At 30.5% G+C, this 15,253-nt stretch overlaps 1 protein-coding gene across 1 annotated transcript in view; it reads left to right on the top strand.

Annotated features, from left to right (window-relative positions):
- The window catches only part of LOC100609532 (protein eyes shut homolog), a 2,075,858-nt gene that overhangs the window by 493,618 nt on the left and 1,566,987 nt on the right, over positions 1-15,253 (top strand). The gene's annotated exons all lie outside the window — the stretch shown is intronic.

Genomic DNA, 15,253 nt, shown 5'->3' with positions numbered 1-15,253 from the left:
TATATGTCAAAGGTCTGAAGGGAAAAGCAGGCAGCCATAAGCTCCAAATAATTTTGCCTAAACAGCTTAGTACTGCATTTCAACCTTTTGTTTGGCTGCATAAGCACATGGAGTGACAATTTTTTCTAGTTTAAGAATAAAATTTGGTTTCAGTATTGTCTAGGTCAGTTTGATGCCGTGACGTTAATAACATTTAAGAAAAAGTGAAGTCACAAACATACTATTTTCTCTGTACAGTCATAGAGAACAAGATTCAGTGTAGTAATAAGGCAGCTTTTAAGGTTAAATATCAGAAATTAAGCATTCAAATTTAATTACTTGACATTTTTCTGATTGGTCTTACATTGATATAATTATTTATAGTAATTTCAAACTTATTATGATTACCTTATAAAATCAGAACAGTGGCCATACAGAAAAACAATTACATTATCACTTATAAAACAACATTTTTTAAGTTTTGTCCAGTTGGATATTCCATTTTATTAAGCAGACCCAATTCGAAAAGTTATTTGGATTTTCATTGTAACATGAAAAATATTTTCCCTGCTTGGTATTTAAAGTAATATGTTGAAGGTTTTGGAAGCAATTTAAAGATAAATTCCAAAAATGGAAATGGTGATATCATTGGAATAAATGTATAGCCATCCAGATTAGCTATTTTAAGGCAAAAATAAATTTGAGCGCAAAAATTCTGGTAAGCTTACTAAAAAGTTGGTCATATTACTTCACACTCAAACATATTCTAAGTAAAAATAAAATTGCATAAATGTGCTAGCATTGTTAAAATATAGGTGTCTGTCTTAGAAAATAGATATGTATCATTTCTTTAACAATCTTCCAAATATCAGTAAATATATAGTTAAGTAGTAATTTTACATAAAAGAAAGAATGAATTTAACTCTGCATAATGCCATTACTAATAGAATATGTAATTTGCCATAATCCTTTTGCATGGCTAAATACATATGTGTATTTGCAAACATGATCAATGAATCATCTATTATTTTATATATCAACTCTATATTGGTTGTACATTATATGATCATTAAATATATATTGTATATAAACTATATAGTTTTACCACATATATACATAATACTTATTACTGGAGTATAATATAAAATTGGTATGGCCTACTTCTCCAGGTGGGGTTAAACGCTATTATGTTTCTTTCACTTTTCAAATTAAACCCAACACAAGCTTCACAGGCCCATATTATAAGCAAGGCCCGTATTTTCTATTGTGTCTTTTTCTTTCCACTGAATTATAAAAAATCCTCTGGCTTTCCTCAGTTCAGTCCTACTTCTAAACTCTTCACACGGTGAGAAGTAAAGGAACTGATCTGCCTAAACTTTCCCAGGGATGCAGAGTTAATCCCACTAAAAGTGGAATCTTTTGGGGGCAGTTTAAAGTAGATGCCCCTCTTTCTCTCCAGCCCCCTTCTCTTCCTCTATCTGGTTCCTTCTGTTAGTTGTATCTCCCTTCATCTTGAATTCTTCCCATCTGATTTCTCCGTTTCCACCTGGTTTCTCTCCCCATCATATGATCCTCCTCCTTCCCTTTCTCCCTTTCCATTTGATTTCTCCTTGCTGTCTCTTTTCCCCCCTCCATTTGCTTTCTCTCCCTCCATCTCCAAACTCATGTGCTTTCTGAAGGCATTTGTTAACATTTTAAAAACAACGTAACCATGGCTTTTATATCAAGTATAATCACCTTTTATTTCCCTGATCCCCATCACATTTTTGGAAGTTTTAGCCTTACGGTCAAATTTCCAGATTAAATGTCAGTCTCTGTATCTCCAGCCCAGAGGATCACAAACGTTAGGTTAGTAGAATTACCTGGAGGTCTTGTTACAACACCAGTTATTGGCCCCACGTTAGGAGTTTCTCAGTTGGTAGCTCTAGCGTCCAGTATGTCGGGGGTGATCCTTACACTGCTGATCTGTGAACCACTTTAAGAAAACTGTTCTAAACCCAGTAAATTATGTTAATGAAGAGGAGTTGTATGGATCCTAAGATGTAAAATTCACTTCTGAGTGTGAACTACCATGAAACACAGCATGAGGAAAGCAGCTAGTCCAATCTTCTCTGCAGAAAACCACTAATCTCTGGAGTTCTTGAAGAAGCTGATACATTCATTTGGTAAGGCCATATGCTTGAGTGAATCCTACAGGATTTAAAACTGATTCCAATCAATTTTCTGAAACTCTCCAAAGATTTTTAAGTCTGGAAATAATTTCAAAGAATGTGTTTTTTCAGGTTATAACCTTTTTGCAATTCCAGTATTATTTATGTCTATAATATTTTAGTAATGAACTCAAAATTGATTTTTTTTTTTAGTTGATATTCTTCCCTCATCCTTTTGACACTTTCAGCACTACTATTCTCTAAAATTTTTTCATGGTCAAAACAAGACCATGCAAGTTTATCGTCCTTCTTGATTTGAGTAACCATCTTCTCATCTTACTTTTCTTATAATTGTCTTGATTACCAGAGAAGTCTAGAAAGTTCTCCTTTAACCAATAGGAGGATTCAAGTTCTTAGACAATATCAAGCCCAGCCGTTTCCTGTTTGAGATGAGACTGAGATAAGCCTTACTGATAGATTTGCTAGTTTTCATCTAATTTCCATGAGGCTGCTATCCTAAAGCAAACTCCTTTTCTGATACAATCTTATATATTATAAATTTGACTTGCAAATCTTTATGACTCTATTCTCCAAAATGCCAACCAGACAACTTTATTCTATTTTTAGGTCTAAGTTACCGTGGCAACACAAAACTGTTTAAATTCCAGGATTAATTTTTTTCCATAGGCCCCTTTCCTTCCTTGTCTGCTAACTTTTATTTCTGTAGAAGTGTACTAGTATGTTTCAACCACGTTTGCATTTCAGCTGGAACCTAGCTCCCACTGTACAGTGCCAATTATTGATGCCTAATTTTCACTGTTGTACTATATTCCTTCAGGTTATAATTTCATTTTCCCCAAAGCAGTCTACAAGTACCTAAAGGGGGTACTTTATATACAAAGGAGTTATATACAAAGAGAGAAACTTCTAGGTGCCTTCGTACTTCTAGAACACTCACTGGAGTGATCACACTGCCCAAGACTATCTCGTCCACATTAGAATTGAACTACTTCATGTTGGGTGTTCAAAACTGACCCAGTTAGTAAGACTTTTACCCTTGATTGCTTCCTTCCACATTCCAGTCTCTATACTTTGAATAGACATTTAATTAACCTAGCCATTATAATCACCAATTCTGTTAAGACCTCATGGATAGTTTTACAGAAAACAAATTTATAGTGTAGCCTATTTTGTGTTCTGATCTTTTAAAAACACCAATGCACAAATAACATTGATTTTATATCTTATGTAATTGCTTTTATTTTGTATATATTTTCTTTTGTAATTTATGCCTAAGAGGAGAAAGTAGGAGATATTATATAAGCCTGTTGCTTGTATTTATGGTTTTCCCCAAAATTCACCATGATATTGTAGTCTTCCTTCAGAAAACATTTTGTTTTTAGTCACTGGGGTTGTGCCTTAAATTCACTATTTTTTTTGTTGGTATCACTTATCCCAGCATATTCTGTCTCTCATGGAGCTGCATGTACATCCCTCTCTTCATAAAAATTCCATTAACATTTTGTATCTGCTCAGGGCTTTCAAGACATATTGTAGGATCACGTCAAGCTCAATTTCATCACTCTGCACTATATTCTGACATACTGGCTCTTAAACCACTCAGCTAGTGGCTTAAGATCTTTGATGTAGGTAGAAGCAGGATCCTACTCTTTCGATGTACTGAGAATTTAGTTCTTCATGAAAATGAGCCTCATCTTCGAAGCAACATAACTCTTTTAGTAGACTCCCAAGATGAGTCTCCACAGAGCTGATCTGTCTCTAGGAGTATTCATTCCTAAATTCCCAGAGATGAGCTCCTGGAGCATTTTCCTTTAGTTTTTGTCAACTTCCTACCCATTCATGTCATGGAAAGAACAACCTCCCTTATGAAAGGTTAACAGTGGATTTCATGTACATATGTTTATAACCTCCTTTTTTAAAAATAACACATGAATGTTGACCATCAGTGTATATCAATAAGATAAATACACAACCTCACTTTTTATGGCTTCGAAGTATTTATGTAAATGCATGCACCTAACTTGAAGAAAATTGCTAAATCAAAAAAAGCATGTGAGTGGTTGTTGATTTGGTACAACCAAATTCTCTGTCCTCATTTACACTTCAAACAACAGTGTGTAGGAGGACCATTTGGTTTACACATTCACTATGCCAATTATTAATCACTATGGTTTTGACTTTCCTCCACTCTTATGTATCAGATTGTATCTCATTTTGATTTTCACTTCTTGCAGCAGCAAAAAAACATTGAGTGCTTACAATGTGAAATTTTTACAGGCTCTTTACCATGTTTTCCTGAGAAGTGTATCTTACTTAGTTGCTATAGTTCTTTATAATTTAAAGATACAACTTTTCTTATTATTTCTAGAGAGAATTACATCTGCAAATAAAGGTAGTTTTTATTTTCTTTTTATTATTTACTGAACTAATATTATGTTGTTGTTTAATACCATTTGATCAAATTTCTAAGACAGTACAATATTAATGGTGAGAGTAAACACCCATTTTTTTCTTCCTGAATTTCAAAGGACTTTAGATTTTGCTATCATTAAACATGGTGATGGCTTGATATTAAGGAGATGATAAATAAGATGATATCATTTCTAATTAAAACACATTAAATAGGAATAGAAGGGGAAGTAATAATTTAGCACAACAGCTGTTTAATAAACTGATATTTTACTTTCATAATTTTTAAAGATTTTGCGAATTGCACACACTGATGCACTAACAATTTTGGTCTTTTAGATGCGTTCATTAGAAGTTTTGTTTATGGCCTTACAATCTTGTGCTGACTTTATACAAAGATATGGAAAGTACTTCTGACTCTAAACTCTAAAATGTTTTAAATAAAGTGAGATGAATCATAATGGTTACAAACATTTTAAAAATTCCTTAGGATTTGCTAAGAATTTGCTAATGTATATTACTGGAGTTACTTATAATATTCACATTTAAAAGTATAATTGTCATAGAATAACAATTCAATGATATGCAAAATTCTAGCTGTTCCAATCAAAAACTAATAAAACATGAGAAAAAAATATAGACATAAAATCAAAATCAATTTTTTTCATCTTTTGTATTTTCTCTTATAATAGTTAGATTTTTCTACATATCATTGTTATTTTCAAGAACTTATTTTCATAGATTTATTCTCAAGGTTTTCTCTGATTTTTGTTTAATACTTTATATGTTTAATGATAGAGTCCTTTCTCCATCTTTACTAAACTTTACAATGCTTTGTTCTTTGTGTTCTTTAATTTTTGATGTTTTGTTAACCCTTAGTCAATTTTTTATTCTGTTTGTTGTTTAACAATAACAAGTTTGGAGCTATAAATACTTTGGGTATTGCTTTGCCTGTATTCTAAAAATGTTAAATTAAAGTTTCTTATTTGTACTATTTTCTAAATAGATTTCAGACTTGATTTTCATTTCCATTTATGAGTAAATATGGCATTTGAAAGAAAAGACTTCTAAATTTACTTGGCAATACTTTTTACTCTTTTGGTACTAATTTTCAGTGTTAATGTATCATTAATAAAGAATATGATTACTAATCATTGCTTTTTGGTATATTTTTGCTCTTAATTTTTTTGAAAAATACAGAAATGTAAAATTATTTCTTACTATTCTTCCAATTGTAGAGAATTTCTAGCACCTACCAAGAGGACTGAAAGGAAGGGTGCTGAGAAAAATTCCTAAAGTTTGGCAGAAATACTGCTATGATTTGTTAGTAATGTGTGAATTTAGGAAGGAGTTAGGAATGTTGGATTCCTATGACTCATCTGTTATGCTTGGCTTAGCATGTGATAATTTTTGAACAGTGCTTGGATATTTGGAAGAAATTTACCTTACGCATATGCTTTAAAATGTCTTTTTCTGTGGTATATATATCAGGCTGGGGGTAAGAATTACCTGAATACATTTTTCCGAAAGCAGTATTTTGATGCCACCTCAAATATAACACATCCACATATTTGGGAGTAGTCCTCAAGAAAAAAACTCAGTGTTTCAATCTATATACCATACTCCCATGTGGTTTTAAAGTGTAGCTAAATGTTGGAAATTTGACTATATAACATTTACATCTATTTATAATAAACATAAATGTATATACATACACACAAACCCAATATAAATGAGTTAGAGGTCCTCACGCCAGTTGGTTTTAATAAGTTTCAAGTAGTTCTAAAATTTTACCTTTTAAATTTTGAGCTATATTATTTAGCATATACTTAAAAGTTTCTTATTTTAATCCATATTTGTATAAAATAAACATATTTTCTTATTTAAATCTATTTATGGGATACTACTTTTGCCTTTATCTTTTATTTGGAGACTTCACCTACTTTCATTTTATGTAATTAGTTTATATTAAGGTCTAAATATATGCCAACACTATTTGTTTTTTATTTGTTTCATCCATTCTATGTTATATTTTTCCTTTTTATGTATTCTTTTCAATTGATTATTTTGTCTGTCCAATTTCCCCTTTATTGATATTAACACTTACCTTTACTACTCTTTAAGTGCTTAACCTAGGGATTGCAATACTTTTAATTAGCTTACCATAATTTAATAGAAATTGGTACTTGTTACACATTCCAGACAAGGTAAAGGTCATAAATATTTAACCACATTTAATCCCCTTCACATATATGTGCATATGTATTATTCCATATATCTTTAAAATAGCAGGAGACATTGTTATCATTTTATAGATCCAATATTAGATTTACCCACATTGTACTATTTTATTGCCCTTATCTCCTACATTTGTGAAATTCCATACAAATTGCCATATGTATGGTAACTTTTTAAGTAGCTCTCGTGTGTTGAATTCTCCATTCTCTAATTACCTCTTCCTTTCACCTTTATACTTAAAAGATGTTTGATGGTAGGAGGTCAATATTAATTAAGTAAAATGAAAGAACTGTACCAAAACATATATATATATATATATATATACACACACACGTGTGTGTTTGTATCTATGAACACATATATACATATGTGTTTGTTTGTATCTATCTCGTATTCTTAGTCCTATAATAACTTTGACTCCTCTTTGTCCATTCCTGTATTTTTTTAAAGCACACCATGGTACAAAGAATTTAGTGGAAGACTCAGACAGCTATAATACCAAATATTTCCCATATTTTTTGTCAGAACTTCAGCTATTCACTCCAGTTCTTTATTTATAGGATTCCCTCAGACATAATATGTTTGTCAATATGTTTGTCCCTCAGACATAAGTTTGCCATTTCCTACAGGTCATTTATACACCTTACATTCTGAAAAACAGGAAATAGAAAGGGGGCTAAAGATATTTAACAAATTTAAAAAGTCCAATATTTCAAGATAATTATTCTGCTACATAATTTTCATTTTATTTAACAACTAATGCATATTTAGTCCTATTAATAGAATACTGTTCTATACAATGTCTGATGAAATTATTGATGAAATCAGGGAAATAAAGTTGGGCATTATATTTTTGCCTACTTTGATCCCTGGACTTTGAGTGTACTGAAGGCTAATCTAACCAAATAGAATATAGGAGCTCTAGAAACTTTTTTGAAAGGTAATATTAAAGAAAAGGTTATGGGAGACAGAACAGTTTTTCTTCACTTTGGAAGATTCTTGAGAGTCCTTTGTGAATTTAAATATTTAAACATCTTCCCATAAAAAGGCAAAAAAACAAAAATTAAGCAGAAAATTTGTGACTTTTTAAATGGCAAAGGAATTACAGACTCATGGAAAGTAGTGTGTGTTATTACAATTAGATGGCAGCTCTTTAGTACAACACATGTTTTGTTTCATTTTTTTTCAGAATCTGATTTAATTCTAAATTGGTTTCTCCCAAACTCATTAAAATGCAAAAGCTATACAAAACATTGTTTGCATAATTATAAAATAATTTACTAAATGTTGCATTTCAGGAAGGAAAAGGTTATGTGCAGGAATTTAATTAGTGATCTGGCAACACAAAATATTTGATGTTGGTTCTAATTGTATGCACATCTGGGATTTTCTCCAAAAGAACTACATTTTTAAAGGTTAAGCATTTATATTAAAGTGTTATAAAATAACCATCTTGGGAAGTGACCCCAAGGGAAATGACCAAATATATTCATCATAACATGAAGTATTTGTAATGATATGTTTAGCATTTATGCTGAGCCCATTTCTACACTGTGGAGTGTTCCAAAGTAAATGGTAGTAAAATTATAAGTGTGAGCACCATTCATTCTGTACCAAAGTAGCTAAAGGAGACCTGGTTTCTGATTCTGTTTCATCTAAATATGAAATATCTTATTTTTTTTCAATTTTCCCATTATTGGTGTATAGACATTCTGTTTCCCCTCTGTATACCTGCCCTACTTTACTATTAGGATAAATACTGAAAGGATCTTGAGCTTCCTGCGGGAAATCCAATATATTAATATAAGGTGATAACACTACTGAGCCCAAGACTTTTATAAGCTGCTCCAGGCTTTACGTAATTTAATTTTCTTACACATTCCCATTGAAGTTAAAAGAATCCCATTAAGAAATCAATCAACAATACAGCACCCATACAAATGAACAAATACAAAACTAAAACCCCATTCACTACTTTTAAAATTACTACTCTTCAATTAACTGCTTTTAAATCAAATATCAAGCAGCCCAAGACCACAGATAATTTTAAAGTGTGGGTTTTTAATTTTAATGTGAATTTACACAGCATAACTAAGTGGCATATCACTGAGACTTTATTTTGATAGCTTGTTTTTCTTCCCTTTTTATTCAGAACATTTTTAGTACTCTCAAAGAAAGAATTACTGTTATTCTTTGGGTAGAATTTTTGGTATTCATTTCTATAACTTATGTACATGGATAATATCGTTTTATCAACATTAAAGACATCACATGTTAAATTTTGAAGATATATGTATATTTCTGTGGGTTACAGGTCCTGATTTTTAATTCAACACATGTAGAAATGTATTTTTAAAAATTTAATCAAGAATCTGTCTTGATGGATAGTCAATGACTTTTGCCTGTGGTATTAGAAAATGTAATATTTGAGCTGATCCTTGAAAGATGAATGGGATGAAACTGAGTCTTCCAATACTCCATGAAATGCAAGGTAACTGTAAACAAGAAAGAAGTGAGAGAAAGACAAATCTACATTTGGCAGAGATTGAGATAATGTATAAAAGGCCAGCTTAATTTGGAAGTGTGATATATGCATACTGTATAATTATTTTAATTATCAAGCAACTGAGAAATAACTAAATGAGAGTAAATGAGAATAGAGATTAAAATGAACAGGTCTAAGTATGAAAATGACACATTTTCAATCAGAATTAATTTTCTGGCTGCAAATTCTAACATAATTTCTGTGTTTAGATTTTTTAAGGCATAGTATGGAAGTGATCGGTTAGAATTTCCCTCCTGTGACCTAGTAGCTTTGCTAACCCAGAAAAATTTTGGTGTTAACCTAGGCAACCTCACGATGGGTGAAGGCCAAAATAATCAGTGAACTACCAATTTGGTCACCCTCCAGAATACTGATAAAAGTTGTGTAAGTTCCTACAATACCTGGGGAACTTTTTCTCCTGATTTTTTATACCATTATAAGTTAAATGATGTAGTTGTCAAATTCCATTCTCTTTCTAACAGATACCAGGTTAGCTCTGCATTTATAATTCAATGTGATATGACAGTAATATTTCTCGATTTGTACACTTAGGACATTTTCTATCATTTAATACAGTCATATTTGTTGACACTATACAATTTATATTTTCGTAGTTTTTAAAATTTATCTGAAAATGTTATTTTGCAGCTACATTATATAAACAGCCTCCAAAAGCTACTGAAGGAAAGTACCTTTCCAAAATGATCTTTTTTATGAATAGAAGATAGCATGGCTTTTCTTGCTGTTAGGGCACTTCTTAAAAGATTTCTAATCTGTACAATTTTCAAAAATGCTGACTAAATGTAAAAAGCATTATAAAACAGCATCCAAAAATGCAAGAGAGGAAAGATACATTTTTTGCATTTCTCAGAAAACTAAGTGATTTCTCTATCTTTTGTTATTTTTGCTACAATGTAAAGGTGATACTGCCCTGCTCTCATAAATGAAAAGTTGATTGTCTTTAATTTAAATTCCATGGAAAATAGAAAAAAATGCAAATTATTCATAGTAAAATAGCTGCAAAATACAATTGCAGAGTAAAATTTCACATAATTAGGCCACAAAATGTAGCAGAAAATAACACAAATTTAAACACAATCCTCAAAGGGTTTATTTGATGTTTTAAATTTTAACATATATTTCTCAATTTTGTAAAAGATACCACGTATCAACAATCACTTTGAAAGCTTCCATTACATGTCATTCTTTTTTTTTTTTTTTTTTTCCAGGGAAGACCTTTAATAGAAAAACATAGCCAGAAAACATCAAACACTTACAATAAATATGCACATGTTTAAGAAAGAAGGAAAATAGATTTGTTTGCTTTTAAAGATATTTTAGTGTTTTTATTTCATTACAAATAGAATACCTCTTGTTACATGAACACTATGTAAACATGCAAATTAATCAGATAAGTTATAGGATAATCTAAGCTTATTGCTTCAAACAATCTTTCAATAAGTTAGGTATTTTAAAATATGCTTTAACAAAGTTATGTATTATGGATTCATCCATCCATTCATCTGTTAACAACCTGTTTATTCTTCCATACTTGTATTTACTTACCTTGGCACAAGGTATGAAGTATAATGAGGCCATAGTGATTAATTATATATATAAAACCATTTAGCTATGTTGTTCCTTTTTTATTTATACACCAAAAATGAATGATGATTGGAGTTATATTAGTTAAGTTCAAGCTGGATAGATCTGTAAGCCAGGATATTTTCAGAGAAGCATAGGTGCGTTCTCATTATATAGCATTAGATAATATTCATTATAATAGATATTAACTTTTCTATTTTAATAGTTACAAGCATACATGGTAAAAATAGTTTTTAAAATGATATTTTTTCTTATGGTATACTTAACAGCTTCTGACTTTTAAAAAATCACCTGCAAAAAAAAAGTAGTAGCTTTTTTCATATGACAACTGAGACAGGCAAAATGTATTATTAAAAACAAAATGGCAGAAGCAGGATTTTCACATAAGTTATTTTTAGCAAAATAAAAAGCACAAAATTTGGCCAGACTTCTTTTTGAGAAGATAGATTTTCTGTTATCTGGTAGCCATTAGCTTTCCCAAAGTTTGTGGCTAGGGCATTGCGCAGCGTACAACATGAACCTAGCAAGCGAACAGAGGCTAACTGGAGCCCACAGCCACACAGGAATTCCTATGTGCCATTTCAATTCTTGGCAGGTGAGAAAGCAATCGCTCCAGAATCTTTCAACTCTTCCAGGAGTACTGGTGCATCGCTTTGATGGAAAACGTATATAACATTCAGTCAATCGAGTTTAGATCACCTAAGATTTTAATAGTGGCCACAGAAATGGCAAGAAGATTAAAATAAAAATAACCTACTATTTTGTAAGCAATTATTTAGATTGTTCAGATTTCTGCTCATACAAATTAATTCACTTAATATACAAAGCTCAAATACAGCCCATAAAAATTTGCAACATAAACCAAAATAGAAACGAATATTGACACTGAAAAGTATAATTCTTTATGAGATCTGCTAGAGATGAGAAAGCTAGCTTGACACAAATATTTTCTTAAAAAGGCATAGATACTGTGGAAAAAAGGTTATGAAATGAGACCACCGTAAAAATGAATAGCCACTTGAATAAAATTGGAGAAAAGTAGAGTTAACAGAGTAACTCTATTTTACTATTGGCATAGTAAAATAATCTCCATTAAAATCAGTAAAGAATGGGATTAGTATTACAAATGTCAAGTCTATAATATGAGAAAGGAATTTAGAATATTTTAAATGTAAAAAAATAGAAAAAATAAAAGATGTTATTAACAAATAGTCACGACAATGAACTGCCACCATATTGATAAATGTTGCTACTAAATGCTAACAAATAATAATCAAAAGTAAGATATAAAACTAATTTCTAATCCATATAAACAACTGATATTATCATTTGGAATTGTAAAATAAATATCGATGTATCTGGTTTAACATCATGAGCTGAAATATTTTTTAAAATAAAAATAAAATTATTACAGAATGAGACTTGTTCTTTTTAAAGTTCAGTGCCAAAAAGATCAAGTAGAACATTAGCTATGGAGTTCTGATAGGAAAAATATTAACTAACAAATAATATTGAGTCATATTGTTTTAATTTTCTGGGAGAAAAGAAAAATTAGTATTGCTTTGGGTAGTTGAAAATGTAATATATTAACAAATATCACATTTTTTAAATTATGCATTTTGTAAGATGATAGACATGTCTAATAACATATAAACAGTCACTAAAATGACAAATTTTAGCACATGGATGTATATATATTTAATGTTGCCTACCTGTAAAATGAATGGCATTTGGAGAAAATATGCTAAGTTACATGAAACTTTTTGAGAAATGAAACAATTTAAGAAACTCTGCAGACTGAGCCATTTAATTGTACAAATAAGACCAATAATCAACAGTATACAAATGCTACTGTATTTATTAATAAAAATATTATAGTTATAGAGCAATGAAGTAATACTAACAAAAGCATTGTACCTAGAATATAAAGTTAAAATGTGCACATGTCTTTATGGAAAGCCATTATTAGTGAGCTATTTTGTTAATATCTGTGACATCAATTATTGACAGTAAAAATGTATTATCTCATTCGGCCCCAGAAAGTATGGAATGTTTACAGTGCTTATGAAAAATTGGCTATATTTTCCAAGTTAAAGTTTTCTGTTCTCTAATCATGTAGTAAAATTTGAAAATCAGCATTGCACACAGTAACATACTTAAAAATTTGCTCACGTGTTAACAACTTATTTTTGTTTTACTTTTAAAACTATTACTATTTTTTCTACTTTCAGACATTTTAAGAGCCAATGTTATGTTTTTATTTAATTTTAGTTCATTTTGTTATTCAGTATATTGTTAGAAATTTGTTGAATTGTAAATCGATACTTTTTATAAATGTATGATGTACAGAGCAATGTTTTGATTTATAAATAGAATGTGGAGTAATTAAATCAAACTAGTTAACAGATCCATCACCTTAAATATTTAATATGTTTGTGATGAGAACATTTGAAATGTACTCTCCTAGTAATTTTGAAATGTATTTAATACTCTATTATTAACCTATATTCACCATGCTGTGCCATAGAACTATATATATATATTTTTCCCTCCTGTCTGAAATTTTGTATTCATTAATCATCACCCCCCACCCCCAATCAAATCCTCCATCCTCTGTAACAGTCACTCTACTCTGTTGCTATGACTTGAATCGTTTAAGATTCCACATATTAAGCATTCATTTCAGTACTATTCACAATAGCAAATATATGGAATCAACCTATTATGCATCAACAGATGAATGGATAAAAAATTTTAACATAGTTGTACTGTTTAAATATGTTTAAATTACCCAAATACTAAATAAAATTAGAAATACAAAACTATAGGTAAAAACTAGGAGACATATTTATCTAGAAATGGAGTTTTCCTTCAGAAGAACTTATAGAACCTGGTTGATCTGTTATGAGCTTTCAAAAGAAGTCCCCAATGTCATTAGTATTCAATCCATACCTATTCTCTTTATGATATGAGGCCTAGTAGAAATATATGGTTTTTCTCTCTCATGCTATATGTGACTATCAAGGCTTTATCCTTTCTTAGTTGAGATTTCAAGTAAAGTACTGACATATGCAAGAATGATCACACGTTCAAATGTACATTTATGTGATCTTTCAAAAGTGTGCAGCTGCAAGCATTCACAGAGTTATACTGAGAGTGATCTTTCTGAAATACAAGAAAATAACATAACACACAAGCTCAGGACACTATTTCCAATGTTTAAACTGTACTTCAAATTAATTTTCAGTGACTAGACAGAGACTAATTATCCCACAATAAGAACTACATACATTGTGAGTTATAAAAGGAAATTATTTTAGTGTTAATTATAGTGAAAATACATCTGAAATATTCTGTTGAATATTAACATTTATCTTTAATTTTGCTAGTTTTACTTACAAGTACTACTTCTAATAAGAGTAGTTGAATATCAAATTAATATACTCAAAATAGAAAACAAAATATAAGTGATTGTTAACTTAATAATGTTACTTAATGAGAGGTGGTATAGATAATATTCTAGATTTTCCAAGTATCACTTTATTAATGATGCATATGTACATATACATATATATGACAAAAAAAACTTACCTCAATAGTTAGGTGTTATTATTTCTTTCTTTTTTTTTTTTTTTTTGAGATGGCATCTCACTCTGTTGCCCAGGCTGGAGTGCAATGGCATGATCTTGGCTCATTGCAACCTCCATCTCCTGGGTTCAAGCGATTCTCCTGTCTCAGCTTCCCAAGTAGCTAGGATTACAGGCACACACCACCACACTCAGCTGATATATATATATATATATATATATATATATATATATATATATATATTTTTTTTTTTTTTTTTTTTTTTTTTTTTTAGTACAGACGGGGTTTCACTTTGCTGGTCAGGCTGGTCTCGAACTCCCGACCTCAGGCGATCTGCCCACCTTGGCCTCCCAAAGTGCTGGGATTACAGGCGTGAGCCACTGCGCCCGGCCAGGTGTTATTATTTATATGTATCAGATGAATTAATATCATAAAATAGCACTGGAAATTGTAATTTTACATTACAGGTATGTGAAAATTATATCCCCCACAGACCGAATTAAAAAAATGAAATCATGTAAAAGTAACTTACAAATATTTATTAAACCTAAATTCATAAGAAAAAATTACAGCTACAGATAGTTATGATATAAATTATACAGCATTAATTTCTTAGTATAGCTTGAAACTAGCATTCTATGTGAAACGTCAGGGTGCTCAAATAGGTAACTTCACTATTAATAATTTCCAAGTGCCTCTAATTAGCTATTATATCTTG

Source organism: Pan troglodytes, chromosome 5 (assembly GCF_028858775.2).
Source record: "Pan troglodytes isolate AG18354 chromosome 5, NHGRI_mPanTro3-v2.0_pri, whole genome shotgun sequence".
Taxonomy (NCBI): domain Eukaryota; kingdom Metazoa; phylum Chordata; class Mammalia; order Primates; family Hominidae; genus Pan; species Pan troglodytes.
The sequence above is the reverse complement of the archived record's forward strand: the minus strand, read 5'-3'. Positions and strand labels throughout refer to the sequence as shown.